The sequence below is a fragment of the Chiloscyllium plagiosum genome, unplaced genomic scaffold (genome assembly GCF_037043375.1).
Source record: "Chiloscyllium plagiosum isolate Xiang-an unplaced genomic scaffold, Cpla_swu_hap1 HiC_scaffold_6, whole genome shotgun sequence".
In the NCBI taxonomy this organism is placed as follows: domain Eukaryota; kingdom Metazoa; phylum Chordata; class Chondrichthyes; order Orectolobiformes; family Hemiscylliidae; genus Chiloscyllium; species Chiloscyllium plagiosum.
The window spans coordinates 30,962,155-30,981,798 of record NW_028270144.1 but is presented as its reverse complement, the minus strand read 5'-3'; the positions used below and the strand labels follow the sequence as shown (position 1 = coordinate 30,981,798).

The window sequence follows — 19,644 nt, the reverse complement described above, 5'->3', positions numbered from 1 at the left end:
GAGATATGGAGGAATTTCCTCTTCCAGAGAATATTGAATACCTGGAATTCTTTACCCCACAGAGTCATGGAGGCTAGATCACTGAAAGTTTTTAAAGAGTGGATATATTTTTAAACAAATATTAGGGATTTGATGGCTACAAGAGGCTGGCATGAAAGAGGTATTGAGACCTATGGCAGACAGCGTGATCTTATCGAATGACAAGGAAGGCTTAAAGAGCTGAATGGTCTGCTCATGACCCTATCTCTTACGCTCTTAAACTACTTTTTGGGTCAATTTTCTCATTACTTCATCTCCCATTGGATTTGTTTGTGAAATAGCTTCAGAGCGCATTAAAATGGTGTAGTGATTGGATGATGTTTTTAGCAGCTTCCATTCCATTGTCACAGTGACTGTTGCAAGTTCTTGTCACTACATTTGATTGTTCCAACGCTCAGTTGCCTGACTGGCTTGCCACTTTGCATTGCACACTCTGTAAACCATGACATTATCCAAATTCACATCAAAAAGTCCTGTTCATTCACTATTCCAATATTTGCTGACCTACAATAACTCCCAGCCCAAGAACTTGTAAGGGCAGCTGTAAAGTCTTTACAATTGTTTTACCAATTCCTTCCATGGCATCACTTCTTCTCCTAACCTGCCCCATCCCTGCACTGCTCCAATCCTGACCTGCTGAGCATCCTGATTTTCATATCTCCATAATAATTGGCTGTGTATTCAGTTGACCAGACCCCAAACACTGGAATTCCCTCCCTAAACCTCTGCATCAAATCAGTCAAACAAATTAGTTTTTTTTTTCCTTTTTGTTAAAAGGATGAGGATGTTGCTGGCTAGACAGCATTTATTGCCCATCCCTAATTACCCAGACGGCAGTTGAGAGTCAACCACTTTGTTGTCTGGAGTCACATGTAGGCCAGACCAGGCAAAGATGGCACTTTCCTTCCCTAAAGGACATTAAGTATCTAAAGAAAGGTTGGTCAAGACAGTTTTGAAATGAACCATGTACTAGGATAGGCAGACACAGATTCAAATTAATTTTAAAAACTTTCATGTGGAGAACATGCCTGTTCACTTGCAAAGTCATTTTGGATTAGACTTGTGCCTCAGCCAATCAAGAATAAATTCAATCAGTCAATGAAAGGAGTCAAATGAAAACCAAAAATATTGGAGATATGTAGCAGGGCAGATAGGAATTGTAATGAGATTGTTTCAGGTTATTGATCTTTCGTTCAAACGATTCCATGGAATGGTCATTGACTTGAAAGAAAAAGCCCTTTTTTACCTCAGTCCCATAGAGGCTGCCTGACACGTTGAATATTTCTAGCTTTTTCTCTTTTTATTTTAGATATTGAAATCCAAAATATTCTGCTTGATCTGGATGAATGCACATATATGGACCAAATGACCTTCTTCAGGTACAAGACATCTTAGCATTTCATGGATTTGATTTCCATTACACTTTGAGCTAATTACACATCAGAACAAAATAGCACTCTAATGTTGATTTGAAATATGCTGGGCTCAGATCTGATTAACAATGGTATCAGTCATGTAAGCCAATTAAGCAACAATGTTCATTTGTTCAGAAAGCAAGGAGAAACTAATGTGTTATGGCTTGTCTTGTGATTAAGCCTCAAGATCTTGACTGGTAAAGCAAGTCACAATAAATGGACTTATTCCTGTTACATTTTTGTAATTATCCTGAATGTATATTCAAACTTCCAAAATTGGGATATATTTACACAATTATAAGTATGAAATCTATACTGACAATGAGTTAAATGGCTTCTCTCTGTATTACAGTATTCTATGATCTTTCTGACTCTAAAGGGGAACTCCGCTTTTCCTGATTTTCAGCAATCAGGAGAGAGGAAGCTGTTAAAATGGACAGACTCCACCTTACTATTCCTTTTTCCCCTGATTCCTCATTTTACTTCCAGTGGTTTAAAAGTACTGATCCTTCAGTTCCCACTAGCCCTTCCCACCGGTCAGCCATCAATTTCTGCCTGAATGTGTAAGTGGCTGACTGGCAGCAAACACTTAAAATCCTTATTCGGTCCAATTCTGCGTGCTTCATGTTAGGAATTAAAATTGGCCCTTCAGGTTTGGGAGGTTTGTTGCCTTCATAGGATTATTCTAGAATGCAGTTAAAATGTAATTACAGATAATTTACACACCGCAGACAACTATCGCCCACCCTTTGTACATTTTAACTTCTCTTTTTTATTATTAATTGATGTATTCTTAAAAGTGTTACTATTATCAGACCGAAGAGTCGGTACCATCATTTGCCTTGCCTTAAATATTTCAAGGTCTTGCAATTACTTACACCAGTGGGAAGTGATAATAATGAAAGCAAGCCATTGAATTGTCATTTTTGAGAGAAGTAACCTTGAGTGCAGAGAAGTGCTGTTTCCTTACTTCTGTTATCTTTAAAGAGGAGGATAGCATATAAATTCAGGTGGCTTTTGAATTTAACCATCAAGAGCACTAGACTGCAGTGAGAAACATGCCTGGTGTATCAACAGGCAATATAATTCAGTCTCAGATTATTTATCATAATTTTACATTCCTTTTACATAGTTATTCTACCGAATTTTTTTTGCTTTTTGAATCTTGCAAATTCTTTCGAGGTGAGGAGGAAGACGCAGCTAGGCCTGAAATGTAGAAGTTATGTATAATAGCAATTTGAAAGGGTCAGATTCAACAATGTAGCTGTTAAGGGTGAACATTCAAAAATATTCTGCAGCAAATGATTCACTACGTGACTCTTCAATGCCATTCTATCATCTACATGAAATAAATCAGGAGTGTGGTAGAATAATTTCCATTTGTCTGCATGTGTGCAGCTCACTAAAGAATTCAACACCATCTAGCACACCACATTTAACAAGTAACCTCTAGTGCTTGCACATTACTGCTACAGCGTATACCATCCACTTGATGCTCCATAGGAATTCACCAAAGCTTCTTTAATATCATCTCCCAACCCCATGATCTTTAAACTGGAAAGACCTGGGGTAGTAAATACATGGGAACACCATCACTTCCAAAGTTCCTCGAAGAGCACACTATCCTGACTTGGAGATATATCACCATTCTTTCATTGTTGCTGGTAACACAATTCTGGACTTCCCTTTCTACCAAGACTTGGGTGTCTATATTCAACAATTAGTGCAATAGTTTAAGAAGGTCAATCCCCACATGATCATAGACAATTCAGGATGGAAAATTACACCCATGTCCATTAATGAATAAATAAAAACTGTATATTTTTCCCCTCTGCGTAACACATTGAAGAAACAAGCAAACTGTTGATGACAAATGCATTTTCTCATCTATGCTTTCTAAACCTGAAAGAAAGAATGAAACATTGCTTTCAGTGATGTGTGGAATCATCATTGATTCTATTCTCTCACTCACAGACTAAGTGTAGTGGGCAGTAATCTTTTCTCTAGTGGATAAAGTCATGAGAGGATAATGAGAACAATGTTGAGAAAGTGTACTTCAGAATGTTGAACTCACTGTTCAAACTATACAATGTACAATATCTTACCAAACATCAATGGTTTATGTTGATTGAATAAGCAATATGTCAGTCTTATTTGCAAAGTATTCCAGCGAATTTAGCAGATTCTTTATTAAATGATAGTGACTATATTTTCTTGGAAGTTGTAAATCAGTATTCACTATTGTTAACAGGTCTGTTTACATTTGAGCTGGATTTTCCCCACTTTTTGGCAAGGCACTAGGAGGATAAGGGATTTCAACTACACTTCTGATACCCCTTCCAATCAGGGAAAGAGTTTGGTGACAGCAGGAAACCATAAGAATGTGGATCCACACATTAGTCCCCAGAAACTTTCTCTCAGGACACTCCATGGTGTGCACTCCATTCACCTTACAACCCTGTGACATCAATTCCTGCAGAGGTTTAGGCTGAGGAGGATGATCCTACACCTAGACAGGACACACTATGCAGACCTGGGCCCTCTGGACCCAAAAAACCCTGCAAAAGACTTGCCAAGTCTTCCAGACTAACCGAGCCAAATACAGAGCAGAATCCCTCCATCCCACTGCACATAGTGGGAGGAAGAGGAAGAAGAAAACCTACTAAGGCCATAGTTGGCATAGATGACACTTCAATGTAAATAATCTTGTGCTTTTATAAATATACCTAGTGAAGTGTCACACATTTGATTATGTGAGCATTCTCTTTAGACATCATAACACCTTCAAGTTATCTGTACACTGTCAAAACCTGGCATTAACGGTCACAAGTGAGCTGGATATCGATGGAATGGAAACCATTTTGCTGATGAATTCTGTAGTTTGGTGATAAGATGCTCTCAAAACAATGTGATAAAGTCTATAAGGCCTTGGGGGAACATAGCAATGGTGAAGAATCTGACTACCCGGACTGTTTCAATAGATGGCACAGTTCAGTGATGATGGCTGAGGACGAAGTTCCAGTTGATGTATCTTTTGGCACTGTCTGGTTTGCAACAGTGGTATTCTCCAAGTACTGGTTCCATCTCAGGTGAGTGATCAGATAATCTGTGAGGCATATCAAAAATAGACCAACATGTCAGTAATGACTTATCTGGTCCTTCACATCAACAACATGCTATGGCTTCACCCATTGTTTCATGAAAAGTTCATCTTTGTAAAGAGGCCATAAAGATGCCAATTTCATGGCTCAATAGGGTGCTCTGCAACCTCATGCCAAATCACCAAACAAATTCAGGTTGCTCTGGATGGGTAGGGTGACCTCATAGAGGTCTTTAAAATCATGAGGGACCTAGATTGGGTGAATAACCAAGATCTTTTCCCCAGGCTGGGGGAGTTCAAAACTATAGGGCATAGGTTTAAGGTGAGAGGGGAAACATTTAAAAGGGACCTGAGGGGCAACCTTTTCACACAGAGGGTGGTGTGTATATGGAATGAGCTGCCAAAAGAAATTATAGAGGTGGGTACAATTACATTTAAAAGACATTTGGACAGGTACATGGATAGGAAAGATTTAAAGGTATGTGGGCCCAATGCAGGCAAATGGGACTAGATCAGTTTAGGAAACCTGGTTGGCATAGATGAGTTGGGCTGAAGGGTGTGTTTCCGTGTTGCATGACCAATGTTACATCGGGGGAGTTACGTACAGGTGCAAATCTATGTGATTAATACTCCCCTGCCCAAAAAAAAAGGCCCTTGAACATCACAAGGTATGTCGTCACATAATTACAATTAGATGTGGAATTTTGCAGCTTCAAACTGTTGTGTCCCAATGTCAGGAATGAAGTATGATGCAGGTGAGATTTGTAAGAGAGTGTCTGCAGAACCTTGTGGATCTGATAATGGCAACATGTCAACAGATCCAAAGTATGTTATGGTCATGATTGCTTGGGACTGAAATTTATGTTAATGATTGACAAAAGGGCGACCTTTCAGTAGAATTGATTTTTGATGGCAGATAAATGACATTATAGAACCTGTGAATATTTAACAAATAAAACTACCCCCAGCAGGCAATCAGATGTAAATCATTGTATTCCACCCTTAAGGTCTACCCATGTTCCTGTGATGGCAGCCATGCTGCCTCTTTATCGATCAGTTGAATTAGGTGTGACATAGCACAGCATCATTTCTGTGGTTTATGAGGAAGTTGCAGTCTCCACTTGAGTCTAATGACTGCCCCCTCCATCTTGCATATACCCTGTGTGTTCCGTCCCTGTGTCCCCGATAACCCCCCCACCCCCACCACCATTTCCATCAGCATGTTATGCTAATGTTCCCCAAGCATTCCCTGATCCCAAGGCTTAACCCCATGGACTACCCTATGATCAGCCACCCATACATATATGTTTCTCACCACAAAAATATAATTTTGTATGTTACTCTGCATTTGCCACATGTTTGCCCACTCGCTCAACTTGCCTAAATCACCTTAAAGTCTCCTTGCATCCTCTTTACAACTCACAATCCTACCTATTTTTGTATCAATGACAAACTTAAAAATATCATATTTTGTTTCTCTTATTCATTTTTATATAGAGTTGGTGTATAAGCACTGATCCTATGGTACATGACTAGTCACTCAGAAAAATTGCCACTCTCTGTCTCCATTGCACTATGCCAATATATTACCTCCTGTCAGACATGGTTTAAATCTCTAATGAAGGACTTTATCAAAAGCCTTCTGAAAATACAAATACCACCGCATCCATTTGTTCTCCCTTATCAATTCTGATGGTTATATTCTCAAACTCTAGAGGGTTAGTTAAGCATGATTTGCCTTTCATAACCCCAGGTTGACTTTGTCAAGTCCTGTCAATGCTTTCCATGTGTTCTGTTAACATATCTTATAAAATACACTAACATAAGAGGAGGTGATGGCCAAATGGTATTATTACTAGACTGTTAATCCAAAGGCCCAGGTAATATTCTGGTGATCCAGGTTCACCAGAATATGGCATATGATGGAATTTGAACTCAATAAAAATCTAGGGTTAAGAATCTGAACTGACCATGGAACTGATGCCAGTTGTTGGGGAAAAAAAAAACCATCTAGTTCAGTAATGTTCTTTATGGAAGGAAATTTGCCATCCTTACCTGGTCTGGCCTACATGTGACTTCAGATAATGAGGTTGACTCTTAACTGCCCTCTGCACAACGAGGGATGGGCAAGAAGCATTGGCCTGGTCAGCAACATCCATATCCCGCGAATGAATTTTTAAAAAAATCTCCAAATTCTGATTAGGCCAAGTGCCTAGCTGGATGTGGATTGAGATCAGTCCAACCAGCACACCCTGACTGGTCGTTGTGCCCCATCCCTCCAACACAGACCAGACTCTTTGACTTTCAGACCTGGCCATTTGATTGAAGCATATGCAGTACACGTCTATTACAGCCAATAAGCATATTTGAAGTATTGGCACTGTTAAAATATATGTATCAAAACTGTCAATGTGTACAGCAATCTTACACAACAGCATTGTGATAATGACCAAATAACCTTTTTGTGATGTAAGCTGGGGGCTAACTACTTGTGAGGACTGTTAAAATTCTCTGAGCTTAGAGAGAAGAGTCTTCTTACTGAAACAAGTAAGGATTTAAGATCTTTAAAATACTGAAGATACTAAACTGTGTGTGGACTAATGAATTAGTTCAATTAAGCAGAGCCAGTAAACAAACGCATTAGCATAGAACTAGCTGAGTTGTCAGAGGTTTCTCCCTTTGCAAAGGTCATCAGACTCTGGAACAAGTTGCAAGTTCATGAAATGACCTGAATTCTCCACATGACTTCGAAAAGGGAACTGGATGAGTTCCCAGCTCTGGCAGAAATTGACTAAACAGCTTCCAGGAAACCACAGTGACAATTATGCGTATCACACAATACTCTACTTACGTCTTGTGCAGGATGATTGCATATCAGGAAATCAAAGGCAAATGTTCTGTAATGTGCTGCCCATTATAATTGCACACTGAGCATTGTTTGAGGGCTCTTACAGAACTACTGCCATTAACACCATTGGCTTTGGTGAGTTTCCAGCATTACTAGAAGCTTAAAATATAACTAGTGGCATCCCCTGGTATTGTTCTGTCTGGCACAACCCAACAATGTGCTTCTTGTTTGCGCCTCTCTATAAACATGCTCAATCAACAGTTTCATAGCCAAAATGAAAGGTCCAATTCAATTGCCGCCAGCACTGTAAAATCCCTGCTTGAATCAAAACAAATATAATTTCACATTGCGAAGTATGCTACATGCAGTTCAAAATTTTTGAATGTTTGTTGGATTTTGGATAGCTTTTATGTATGTTAATGCTTCTCTTATGACATTCAAAATTTAGGTTTATTTGCTATTTTGCCAGTATTTTCTTTTAAGTAGTATTTTCCTAAGGCTATTTGCATCTTAGTCAAGTGTAGTAAAGCATAGAAAATGGACTTTTATCTTTTCAGCTACTAACATACATATTATCACAGTTGGCATTGACTAATGAGGTGTGAGCCTGGACTGATTTAGAATTGTGAACTATAAGTGTATTTTATAATTTACAGAATGATTGACTCTTACAACACAGAAAGAGATCATTTGGTTCCATTGTGTCTGTGATAATTCTTTGAAACAGTTGGTGTTTCCCTAGCTATAGACATGCCAACCAACCACATCATCAATCAAAATGCAAACTCTTATAAATCAAGAGATTTGTTAGAAAAATCATTCATTAACAACTGTTTTCAACATAAATATGGATAGACAGTTAGCTGATAAATATCTGACAGGTCTTATGACCGCGTCTGAAATTTGCTGAATAAAATCTATTAAAGCTCCTGTTTCCTAATGTCATGTTCGGATCTGAAACCTGACAGAAGGCTTAGTGTCTGACAAGCAGGATCAGTGAGAAATACCATACACCCTGGTATCAAGACGACATCAAGTCGTCTTGATGTTTGGCTTGGTGCGTTTGGTAAGATAGGAAGCTGAAGAAGTTGGGCCATGAACAAGGTACGTGAAAAGCAATAATCTCTCTGAATTGGAAACTTGACTCTGCCTAGTGAGAAACCCACCAAGCTGTTTGTCGAAAACATAAAATAGAGCAAGATGATCTCCCCATCAAAATCAGTCTCTCTGGTTCTCTTGTTCGATTCTGCCACAAACATTGCCATGGCCTACATTGCTCAGAGCCTTATAATATTTCACCTACTAGCTTTGTTAACAGAGAAAATTATGCTTAGCATTAAGTGATATGTACTTTCTCATTTTAAGTTGAAAGTAGTCACACTTAGAAATGTTCAACATGGGTTTACAATAGAAAATTTGGGTGGCACAGTGGCTCAGTGGTTAGCACTGCTGCCTCACAGCACCGGGGTCCCAGGTTCAATTCCAGCCTGGGGCGACTGTCTGTGTGGAGTTTGCATATTCTTCCCATTCTGCATGGGTTTCCACCAGGTGCTCCGGTTTCCTCCCACAGTCACAAAGATGTGTAGGTCAGGCATATTGGCCATGCTAAATTGCTCATGTTGTTAGGTGCATTAATCAGAGGGAAATGGGTCTGGGTGGATTGCTCTTTGGAGGGTCAATGTGAACTTGTTGGGCCGAAGGGCTTGTTTCCACACTGCAGGAAATCTAATCTTAAAAAAAAGCAAAGTGATGCTTATAATCTGAAGTACAAACCAACAATGCTGTGAGCCACTCATTTGATCAGGCAGCATCTGTGGAGAGGGAGGAAAAGTCAATACCTCAGCTCCAAGATTTATGCTAGTTCTGATGAGAGGTCCCTGACCTCTGTCTCTTTGTGCACAAATGCTGCCATACGTGCTGCACATTTCCAATGTTACCCATTCCTATTGGAACAAACATAATGCCTTTTGTCAGCTCACCAAAAGGAAATCAAACTTGTCATGACACTTTCACTTTCTTCAGGAAGCCCAGTTGTTAGAGATCTGGTTTGGTGCAACATTGAGCACAAGTTCCAAAAACAAAATACAAAAGTAAGGTATGCTGAAAACATAAACAATTTACAGAACAAAAATAAAATCAATGTCTAAGAAGTAAATTGATAAATGTGGCAAGAAGCAGTTCTAACTAAAAAAAACATTATTTTGCCTTTACTTTTATGAAGCAGAACTAGAGCTAGACTAGATCTAAAATTCTGGTCACCAGCAAAGACGAGTGGTCTGGGACAGAATGATGGAGTCGGGTTTAACTTGTGATCATCTCTAGTGTTGCATATTTGAAGCTGATGTCTATAGAATTCATGCAAACATGGGAATTGGAAACAGGTTACATTTTACCATCTCTCTCAGACACATTCTCTCATAATTTATACTGCTCTCTCTCACACACTCACTGCCACATCTATTGTCATATTGACTCTCTTTCACGCATTCACTGTCTCACATATCCTGACCAATTCACTCTCTCATACACCCAATCTTACACGTTGGCTCACTGATTCACACAATTGTATCTTTCTCACACCTTCTCCCACTTTATTTCACACCTACCTCTCTCATATGCTCTGTCTGTCTGTGTCTGTGTGTCTCTCTCTCTCTCTCTCTCTTTCTCTTTCTCACTCTCTCACTCACACCATTGAGAGAGGAAGTTGAGAAGGGCCCTGCAGGTTGGAGATGAGACACTACTAAACATTTTTGTTTACCTCACCTTACACTCAAGCAGTCACATGAGGTAAGAAAGAAAGGAGGAATTGGGAAATGTCCAACTGGCACAATGATTGCAAAGTTTTTTTTACCATTGTCCTATTTTTCCTAATCAACTTGTTAAGAAACATTTTTCCATACCTCTGGAGCATTTGGGGCTCGAGCCCAGGCCCCCTGGCGTAGGGTAATGGCACTATCAAGGTTCCACAAAGGGGCCTTCAAAATACGCAACAACAACAATTACCGGCTGATTAGCCTGTCAATTGGGATGGTCTATTGGCTGCTTAGACATTGATCATCCGATTGAAAGGCACTTAGCAACGTACCTGACTTTCCAGTGATCATTCCCATCTACACCTCCCCCACTCATACCCAGGACGTGCTGACAGAGAGAGGATCATTGATTGAGATTGTCAATTATTTATGTATAGGCCTCTGAGGTAAGCGTCAAAATGTGGTGCTGGAAAAGCACAGCTGGTCAGGCAGCATCCGAGGAGTCAATGTTTAGAGCATAAGATCTTCATCAGGAACCCCGAAAGAAAGCCCCAATGCCTCCGTGACTTTGGTAGTCATTTGTTAATGTTCTGACAAAGAGTTGGACACTACTTCTCAGAGCTTGCTGCTTCATAGCCCCACTATCTCATAGAAGGTAATCGTAAACATAGGGAAGTCTTAATAAAGGTCTAGCACGAAATTCTTTTAGTATCCAGGGACTTATACAATTAAGGCAACCTGATACCAAAACAATGGCATAACAACAGAAATCAATGTGGCCAGGGAATAAGGACATTTAACTCTGACAACCCAAGACCCATTCTACAAAGTTCCAAATATTCTGATGCAACCAGGCATTGTAGCTAAATGTCCGGCTATTATTAATTACATAATCACATGGACTCAACAATATTATCAATGATCCTTTTAGCCACTTTCTCTCTCTATATATATATATATATATATATATATACATACACACACACACGAGACGGATAAAGTAGGTTTTGCTGTTATGATGCCATAAGAACACTCCATTATGAAAATGTGAATATGGACTTGTGGGCATAAAACTTAACTTCTCAAAAGACTGAGATCTAACACCTGATCCATCTCAAAGTCTCTAACAACATTTACACATCAATGTAACCTGTAATTGGTTGCAAAAACGCAATAAATTATATCTTATTAATTGCAAGGTACTCATCTAGTGCAAGGTACTCATCCGCCACCAGGACAGAACCCCACTGGTCCTCACCTACCACCCCACCAATCTCCATGTACAGCGCATCATCCGCCGTCACTTCCGCCACCTCCAAACAGACCCCAGCACCAAGGATATATTTCCCTCCCCTCCCCTATCAGCTTTCCGTAGAGACCACTCCCTCCGCGACTCCCTTGTCAGATCCACACCCCCCACCGACCCAACCACCACTCCCGGCACCTTCCCTTGCAACCGCAGGAGGTGCAACACTTGCGCCCACACCTCCCCCCTCACTTCTCTCCAAGGCCCCAGGGGAAACTTCCATATCCGCCACAGATTCACCTGCACCTCCACCCACATCATCTACTGCATCCGCTGCAGCCGGTGTGGCCTCCTCTATATTGGGGAGACAGGCCGCCTACTTGCGGAGCGATTCAGGGAGCACCTCTGGGCCACCCGGACGAACCAACCCAACCAACCTGTGGCACAGCATTTCAACTCCCCCTCCCACTCCACCGAGGATATGCAGGTCATTGGACTCATCCACCGCCAAACCACAACAACCCGACGGTCGGAGGAGGAGCGTCTTATCTTCCGACTGGGAACCCTCCAACCGCAGGGGATGAACTTGGACTTCACCAGTTTCTTCATCCCCCCTCCCCCCACCTTGTCTCAGCCGGATCCTTCCAGCCCGGCACCGCCTTCCTGACCTGCAGTCTTCTTCTTGACCTCTCCGCCTCCACCCTACTCCGACCTATCACCCTCACCTTGACCTCTTTCCACCTATCACATTTCCAACTCCCCTCCTCCAAGTCCCTCCTCCCTACCTTTTATCTTCTCCTGCTGAACACTCTCTGCTCATTCCTGAAGAAGGGCCTGTGCCCGAAACGTCGAATCTCCTGTTCCCTGGATGCTGCCTGACCTGCTGTGCTGTTCCAGCAATAAAGTTTCAACTCATCTAGTGTACTTAGGTCTCCAAGCTAAGTGTCATTTTTATGTAAATATCATCAATGCCACTCCATCCTGTCAATTTACACCATCCGGGCAGCAGAACACTGAATAAGAAGAATGAAATAACAAGCGTGACCATACTTCAGCATTTAATCATCTGGAGACTAAAATGATTATTTCCCTGTGTTTAGGTCAATATTTTGGTGGAAAATCACATTCAATGATTTACATTTTTAATTTTTGGCAAATAAAATAAACTTCATCACAAAAATAAGTATATATCAATCCATATCATACATTCTCTTTGATAACATATGCCAAGCCTTTATAAGATTATAATATGTGCTGTCATGCTATTCATATTTCATGTAAAACCTGGGTGTAGGAACATTTCATCAAAACAGAAAAGGTAGAACAAAAGTAGACATTTAGCATCTTCACCATGTTCTGCTATTCAATGAGATTGTGGCTGTTCTGTAACTTAACTCCTATATGCATTTGACTAACAAAACAAAGGATCTACCTCAATTGTAGAATAACAGCAGATCTTGTCACATTGCCTGCTGTGGAAGAGAGTTCGAAACTTCCAGAACCATTTGTGTGAAAAGTTATTTCCTAATTTCACTTCTGAAAGGTCTAGCTCTGCTTTTTACTTTGTGCGTAGACGCACCAGCAACTGATTTTAAAAAAATGTTTCTGTATCCAGAAGTGCTCTTGCAAAAAACTGGACAGTTTCATTCCCACCCCAGCAACGATGAATAGTTTCTCGTTACTTAACTCACCTGTTCGCCTACATTTTGAATATTTGGATCAATTACCTCTTATTCTTCGAAATTCCAAGTGATGTTACTCCAATTTGTTTAATGTCTCTTTATAGTTTCACCCTTGCAGCCAGGTATCTTTCTGGACAAGCTGCAACACACTCCCTCCAGAGCCAACATATACTTTGTGAAACCTGGTGTCTAAGACAATTCCCAGGACTCCAAAGGTTTGTATAACTGAAGCATGAAATTTAACATCCTGTATTGCATTTAAAGAGAGGAAAGTCAGCATTCTAGTTGGATTTATCATTATCTTCAGTACCTGTTCACGATATTTTAAAGAACTGTGTACGTAGAAGCCTAAGTCTCCTTGGTCTTGCACTGTTTATATTTTTCAATAACATTTAAAAAGAACCCCGTTGAATCCTTTTTATGTCCTAAGTGGATGATCTCATGTTGTCTCTGTGAATTCTGCTCCCACTTTTGCTTTACTTTCATTCAGTCCATCAGTAGACTGCTGTAAATGAGTCTGAAAGGATTACAGCACGGAAACAGACGGTTCGGTCCAACCCATCCATGCCGAATTACCATCACAACCCAATCTAGTCCCACCTGCCAGCACTTGACCCATATCCTTCTAAACCCTTCCTAATCATATATCCATCCAACTGCCTTTTTAAATGTTGCAATTGTACTAGCCTCCACCACTTCCCCGGCAGCTCATTTCATACACATACCACCCTCTGCATGAAAAAGTTACCCCTTCGGTCTTTTTTATATCTTTCCCTTCTCACCCTAAACATATGCCCTCTAGTTCTGGACTCCCCCACCCCAGGGATAAGACTTTGTCTATTTATCCTATCTATGCCCCTCATAATTTTGTAAACCTCTATAAAGTCACCCCACAGCCTCTGTCGCTCCAAAGAAAACAGCCCCAGCCTATTCAGCCTCTCCCCATAGCTCAAATCCTCCAACCCTGGCATCATTCTTATAAATCTTTTCTGAACCCTTCCAAGTTTTACAACATCCTAATGATATGAAGGAGAACAGAATTGCACGCAATATTCCAACAGTGGTCTAACCAATGTCCTGTACAGCCACAACATGACCTCCCAACTCCTGTACTCAATACTCTGACTGATAAATGCCTTCTTCACTATCCGATCTGCCTGTGATTTCACTTTCAAGGAGCTATGAACTTGCACTCCAAGATGTCTTTGTTCAGCAACACTCCCTTGGATCTTACAATTAAGTGTATACATCCTGCAAAGATGTGCTGTCCCAAAATGCAGCACCTCGCATTTATCTGAATTAAACTCCATCTGCCACTTCTCAGTCCATTGGCCCATCTGATCAAGATCCTGTTGTAATCTGAGGTAACCTTCTTCGTTGTCCACTACACCTCCAATTTTGGTGTCATCTGCAAACCTATTAACTATGCCTCTTATGCTCACATCCAGATCATTTGTATAAATGATGAAAAGTAGTGGACCCAGCACCGATCCTTGCAGCACTCCATTGGTCACAGGCCTCCAGTCTGAAAATCAACCCTCCACCACCACCCTCTGTCTTCTACCTATGAGCCAGTTCTGTATCCAAATGGCTAGTTCTCCCTGTATTCCGTGAGCTCTAACCTTGCTAACCAGTCTCCCATGGGAACCTTGTCGAACGCCTTACTGAAGTCCATATAGATCACATCTACCGCTCTGCCCTCATCAATCCTCTTTGTTACTTCTTCAAAAAATTCAATCAAGGTTGTGAGACATGTTTTTCCACGCACAAAAGCCATGTTGACTATCCCTAATCTATATCTGTATGACTCTATAAGTGTGCCATAAGCAGCATCTACTCTGTGATGGTGACATATGGACTTCAGGCCTTAGGATTTCAAAGGAGGAGTGAGACCCAATATCTGGTCCCCCTCAAAGTCTCTGTTGCAATGCATATCCATAACAATGCTCATATAGCGCAGTGAGCTGGCAGGCTCATGCAACATGGTAGGTAATGGTAAGAATTTGATCTGGCTGCTCATACAGCAGTGGTGTGACATGTTCACACTTTACATCTGGTCATCTGCTCGTACACCACAGTCAACAGCAAAGGATAGTTGAAGATTTCAGAAAACAACAGAGGAAATCCTCTGACAGTTCTCAACACAGAAGAATACTTCCATGAGTGGTAAAAGTATTACAGAGCTAGAAATAGACATGCTGCAACAGGAGGGTTAGCAACTCCACGGAGAAGATATGGTATCTCCAAAGCAGATACGGGCTGCAGCACAAGGCAGTGTTCTGGAGGAGGTACCCAGAGTCTTTTAAGAATGGTTGTATCAAATTTATTGTTGAAGTAATATAAATAACATTTATACACATGTTATAGTCACCACCTCAAAAAGTACAATCAGATTAATCAATTATGACCCACTTTTCACAAATCCATATTGATTCTCTCTGCTTAGCTGAAAAATTAAACTGTCTACGTACCTTATCATAGATTATTGTCTCAAACAATTTCCTCCAAATTCTTTGGTTTCCCTTTATTATCCTCCTTGAAGAGCAGTATGACATGTTCTATTTTCCAATCCAAAAGGACAATTGCTGAACCAAGTATACTTTGGCAGATTATAGTCTGGGCATTTATAATGTTCTCAACCATTCCTTTTAAAACTGTGGAACGAAAACCATCTGGTCCTGGTAATTTGTTGCATTCCAGTACCATGAGTTTACCATTACTGTCATCGTCCTTACATTAACTTTGCTGTATCCTTGATCCTGTCGAACGCTGTTCAGTAATGGTTATGCTGCAATTCTTCATGTGATTACTATGCAGTGTGCCTGTAATAACATCAGGATACTACCCCTTTAAGCATGATCAGTGTTATTTGTAGGAAGTAGTCACTTGGCAAAACTTCAAAGCTTTAATCTGATTTTCTGCACAGTGTTCGACTTGTGATAAGGAAAAGGAAATGTGTCACTTGGAGTTGAGTACAATATTTAAAACAAAGCTCAAAGCCAAGTAGCTTCAGGGCCTCACAGAGCTACTCTCTGCAATTGACAGCCAATTGCTAGACAGAATCAGTAACCAAACTGAGCCTGCTGCCTAAGCAAATGTTAGCAGCAGAAGAGTCCCAGGACTTCAGTGCACACTTGCAAGGTCGTGAATGAGGCTGAATTTGACTGAGAATTGAATCTCTTTTGATAAATTTGGTGTTTGCACTGCAGCTATTTACCCACATTCATGCATTCTGCTCCTTTGAAGAAAAGAAGTTACACTGCACAGGTCTTGGAACAAGAGGGTGGGTGAGGTGAACTTAATCAACAATCTCCTTTCAGCATCTGGTGTGCTGCTTCTCATTTTGTCTGATCCCTGTTGGAATTTCCTCCCTTCCTGGTCTTTGACCAATGACCACGCTGAGATTATCCATCTATCTCCCCTCCCTGGCCTGTGACACCCACATTGAGATTGCCCATCTATCTCCCCTCCCTGGCCTGTGACACCCACACTTACCTGGCCCTGGCACCTCCTTTCTGAGTGAAGGATGGAAAACAAATCAATTAATGCCCTCTGGTGTATTAATTGGTTGCAGGTCAATCAGTAATAGCACTGATATTGGCCACTGATTCTTGAAGGGGCAGGAGGAGAATCCTTGGTTTTAAATCCTGGAAATGCTCTAGATGAGACCTGTCTAGCATTTTGCAAAGGTTTAGCAATCTTGCTTTTGTATTTTGTGCAGCTGTTTATAAAGCCAAGGATCCCTTACTTGTTTCCTGCAAGCTATTGTCTCTTCCTGCTATCTTCAAAGATTTGCATGCATGCAAGTTTGGGTTGCTCCATTCCTGCACTCCCTGTAAATCAGTACCATGTAGATTATTTTCCTCCTCATTTGTTCTACTAAAATGAATCACTGTCCTCATTGCTGTGTTAAATTTCATTTGTCAATTAACCATTCGTTCATGCCCTCCTGAGATCTGACCTGTCTTTCCTCACTGTTGCTATTGATCCAAGTTTTGTGCAAACTGCAGACATTGAAATTATGTCCCAATAAGCAAATTTGGATCATAAGTATACATTTAAAATGGCAGTGCTCCTAACACCAGCACCTGGGAATAAAACTGAATAATTTACTTTAATTAGAAAATCAATCATTCACCACAACTGTCTACTCTCTGTCTCTTTATCAATTTTATATCCATATTGTGATTAGTCCTTTAATTCTGTTTGCAAGATTGTTTGTTTGCAAAAATAAGAGAAAGTGAGGACTGCAGATGCTGGAGATCAGAGTCTAGATTAGAGTGGTGCTGGAAAAGCACAGCAGGTCAGGCAGCATCCGAGGGGCAGAAGAATCGACGTTTCGGGTACAAGCCCTCATCCTGATGAAGGGCTTATGCCCGAAACATTGATTCTCCTGCTCCTCGGATGCTGCCTGATCTGCTGTGCTCTTCCAGCACTACACTCTCGATTCTGTTTGCAAAAATAGTCGAGCATTTGTTTTCAAAGATTCCATTCTAACTTGTAAATTTCATAAATTGGTTAGTATGACGTCGAGGAAACAATTGCTGTTTAAGATGTTTAGAACACTCTCTCTAACATCTCAGGCAGGTGAGAAAAGTGGCTGCTTTGCTGGCAGGGAAACCAGTGCGCTTTGCAAATCTGGGACCTGGATAAGGGAGAAGGATTGCAGCTTCCCTGAAGCTTAGCACAGGTCCTGGTTTCTGCAGTCGGAGCTGTTCAAATCCAAATTCAGTTCGACAGTAGTCCCTCTGATAAGGAGACACAGGATACAAAATCATACCTTCCACCCAATTAAATCAATTAATGGGTAGGTGGCAACTGAAGTCTCAGGCCCTGGGAAAAACTGGTTGGCTTAAGATGCATGTTTTTTATCTGGATCCAAATTGTAATAACTACTTTTCAGAAGTAGATGAATGAATGTTTGAAGTGTCATAAAATTCAAGGAAATGGACCTAGTGCAGGAAAGTGGGATTAGTGTAATAGTAGTGCAGTTTTGGTGGTACAGACTAAATGGGTTGAAGAGCCTCTCTGCACTGTATGATTCAGTGACTCTGTAAGGAGCTGGCTGCTGAAGCCACTCCTCTGTTCTCACTTCTGGCCTCCATGAAAACTCACCTGCAAACCGCCATCCCAATAAAAGCAATTCACTTTCTCACCAATACAACTCTTCAAGTAGAGCCTGAGTCTTCAGCGATGCTCTCCAGTTTACTGTGGCTACAGCTATTAACTGACCAGCATCTTGAGGCAGGGCAGGATGTTCATGATAATGCCCCTCATAAGACACCACTTAAAAACCTGATCGTTTGAGTTTTGATCGAGTGGGCTTTTATATTGGCAGGACTGAGAGGATTTATCACTGCTGAAGATGTCTGCCTCCTCAATTAATGCAGAGAGCTCTAAATTGAGCCTGACATTTAACATAGGTTGATTGGCTATGCTAAATTGCCCGTAGTGCTCACGGATGTTCAGGCAAGATTAGTGATGGGAAACCTAGGGTAGGGGGATGGGTCTGGGTGGGATTCTGTTCGGAGGGTTGGTATGGACCAATTGAGCCGAATAACCTGTTATCACACTGTTAGGATTCTATGATTCTATGATATTGTGGCTAAATGGTTAACTGAAAACATAGCCAGATGCATTATAAAAGACTGTGAGAAGTAAATATTTATTTGTCATGAACAGAATTATCGGAGCTTCAGTGATTTCCCCAAGTTCAAGTTCTGACATGAGATTGTGTGCACCACTTGTATGCAATAGCATCAGTTCTCTTTCTGACTGTAGTAATGGTGGGAGGGTTAGTTTATCAGTCACTCATATCTAACATTCAATGAGTTCAATAATTGGGTGCAGTGAACTTTTGCTTTAAAAACAAGCAAGCTGCCACCAGCACAAAGATGTTAACTATTGCCAATGTCTAATTTATTAAATTCAGTGGAATCATATACAATCCTGGAAAATGTAATGATGGACAATTATATGTCAAATATTGCTAAGAATAAATTAAATGGTGTTAAACACAAAGGGATAGAGGCAAAGTAATCTATATAATGGAGAAAAGCTGTAGTATTTTAAAACTTTAATCATTTATGGGATGTGGATGTTGCTGGCTAGCCAGCATTTATTATCTATCTGTAATTGCCCTGCAAATATTGATGAACTTCCTTCTTGAATGCCTAAAGTCTTCGGGGTGTAGGAACACCCACAGTGAAAGTGGAATAAAGTTTTAGAATTATTACCCTTTGACAATGAGAGAATGGTGATATAGTTCCAAGTCAGGATGATGTGAGACTTGGAGGGAAGCTTGCAGGTGCTAGTGTTCCTATACATCTATTGCCCATACCCTTCTGCGTCGGAGACATCATTGGTTTGGAAGGTGCTGCAAGATGCCTGGATGAGTTACTGCAGTATCCTCTTCTCGTGAGTTGTTCAATTGTCCACGATCATTTCTGACTGAATGTGGCAATATTGCAGAGCTTAATCTGATCCATTAGTTGTGCAATCACTTAGCTCGATCTATGGCATCCTGTTTGGTGTGCAATCAATCTCGTGTTACAGCTCACC

At 40.8% G+C, this 19,644-nt stretch overlaps 1 long non-coding RNA gene across 1 annotated transcript in view; it reads left to right on the top strand.

Annotated features, from left to right (window-relative positions):
- Positions 1 to 19,644, top strand: part of LOC122550533 (uncharacterized) — a 210,877-nt gene that overhangs the window by 115,288 nt on the left and 75,945 nt on the right. Inside the window, exon 2 of the long non-coding RNA XR_015757407.1 lies at positions 1,349 to 1,418. This is a non-coding gene — a long non-coding RNA (uncharacterized LOC122550533). The remainder of the gene's footprint in view (positions 1 to 1,348; positions 1,419 to 19,644) is intronic.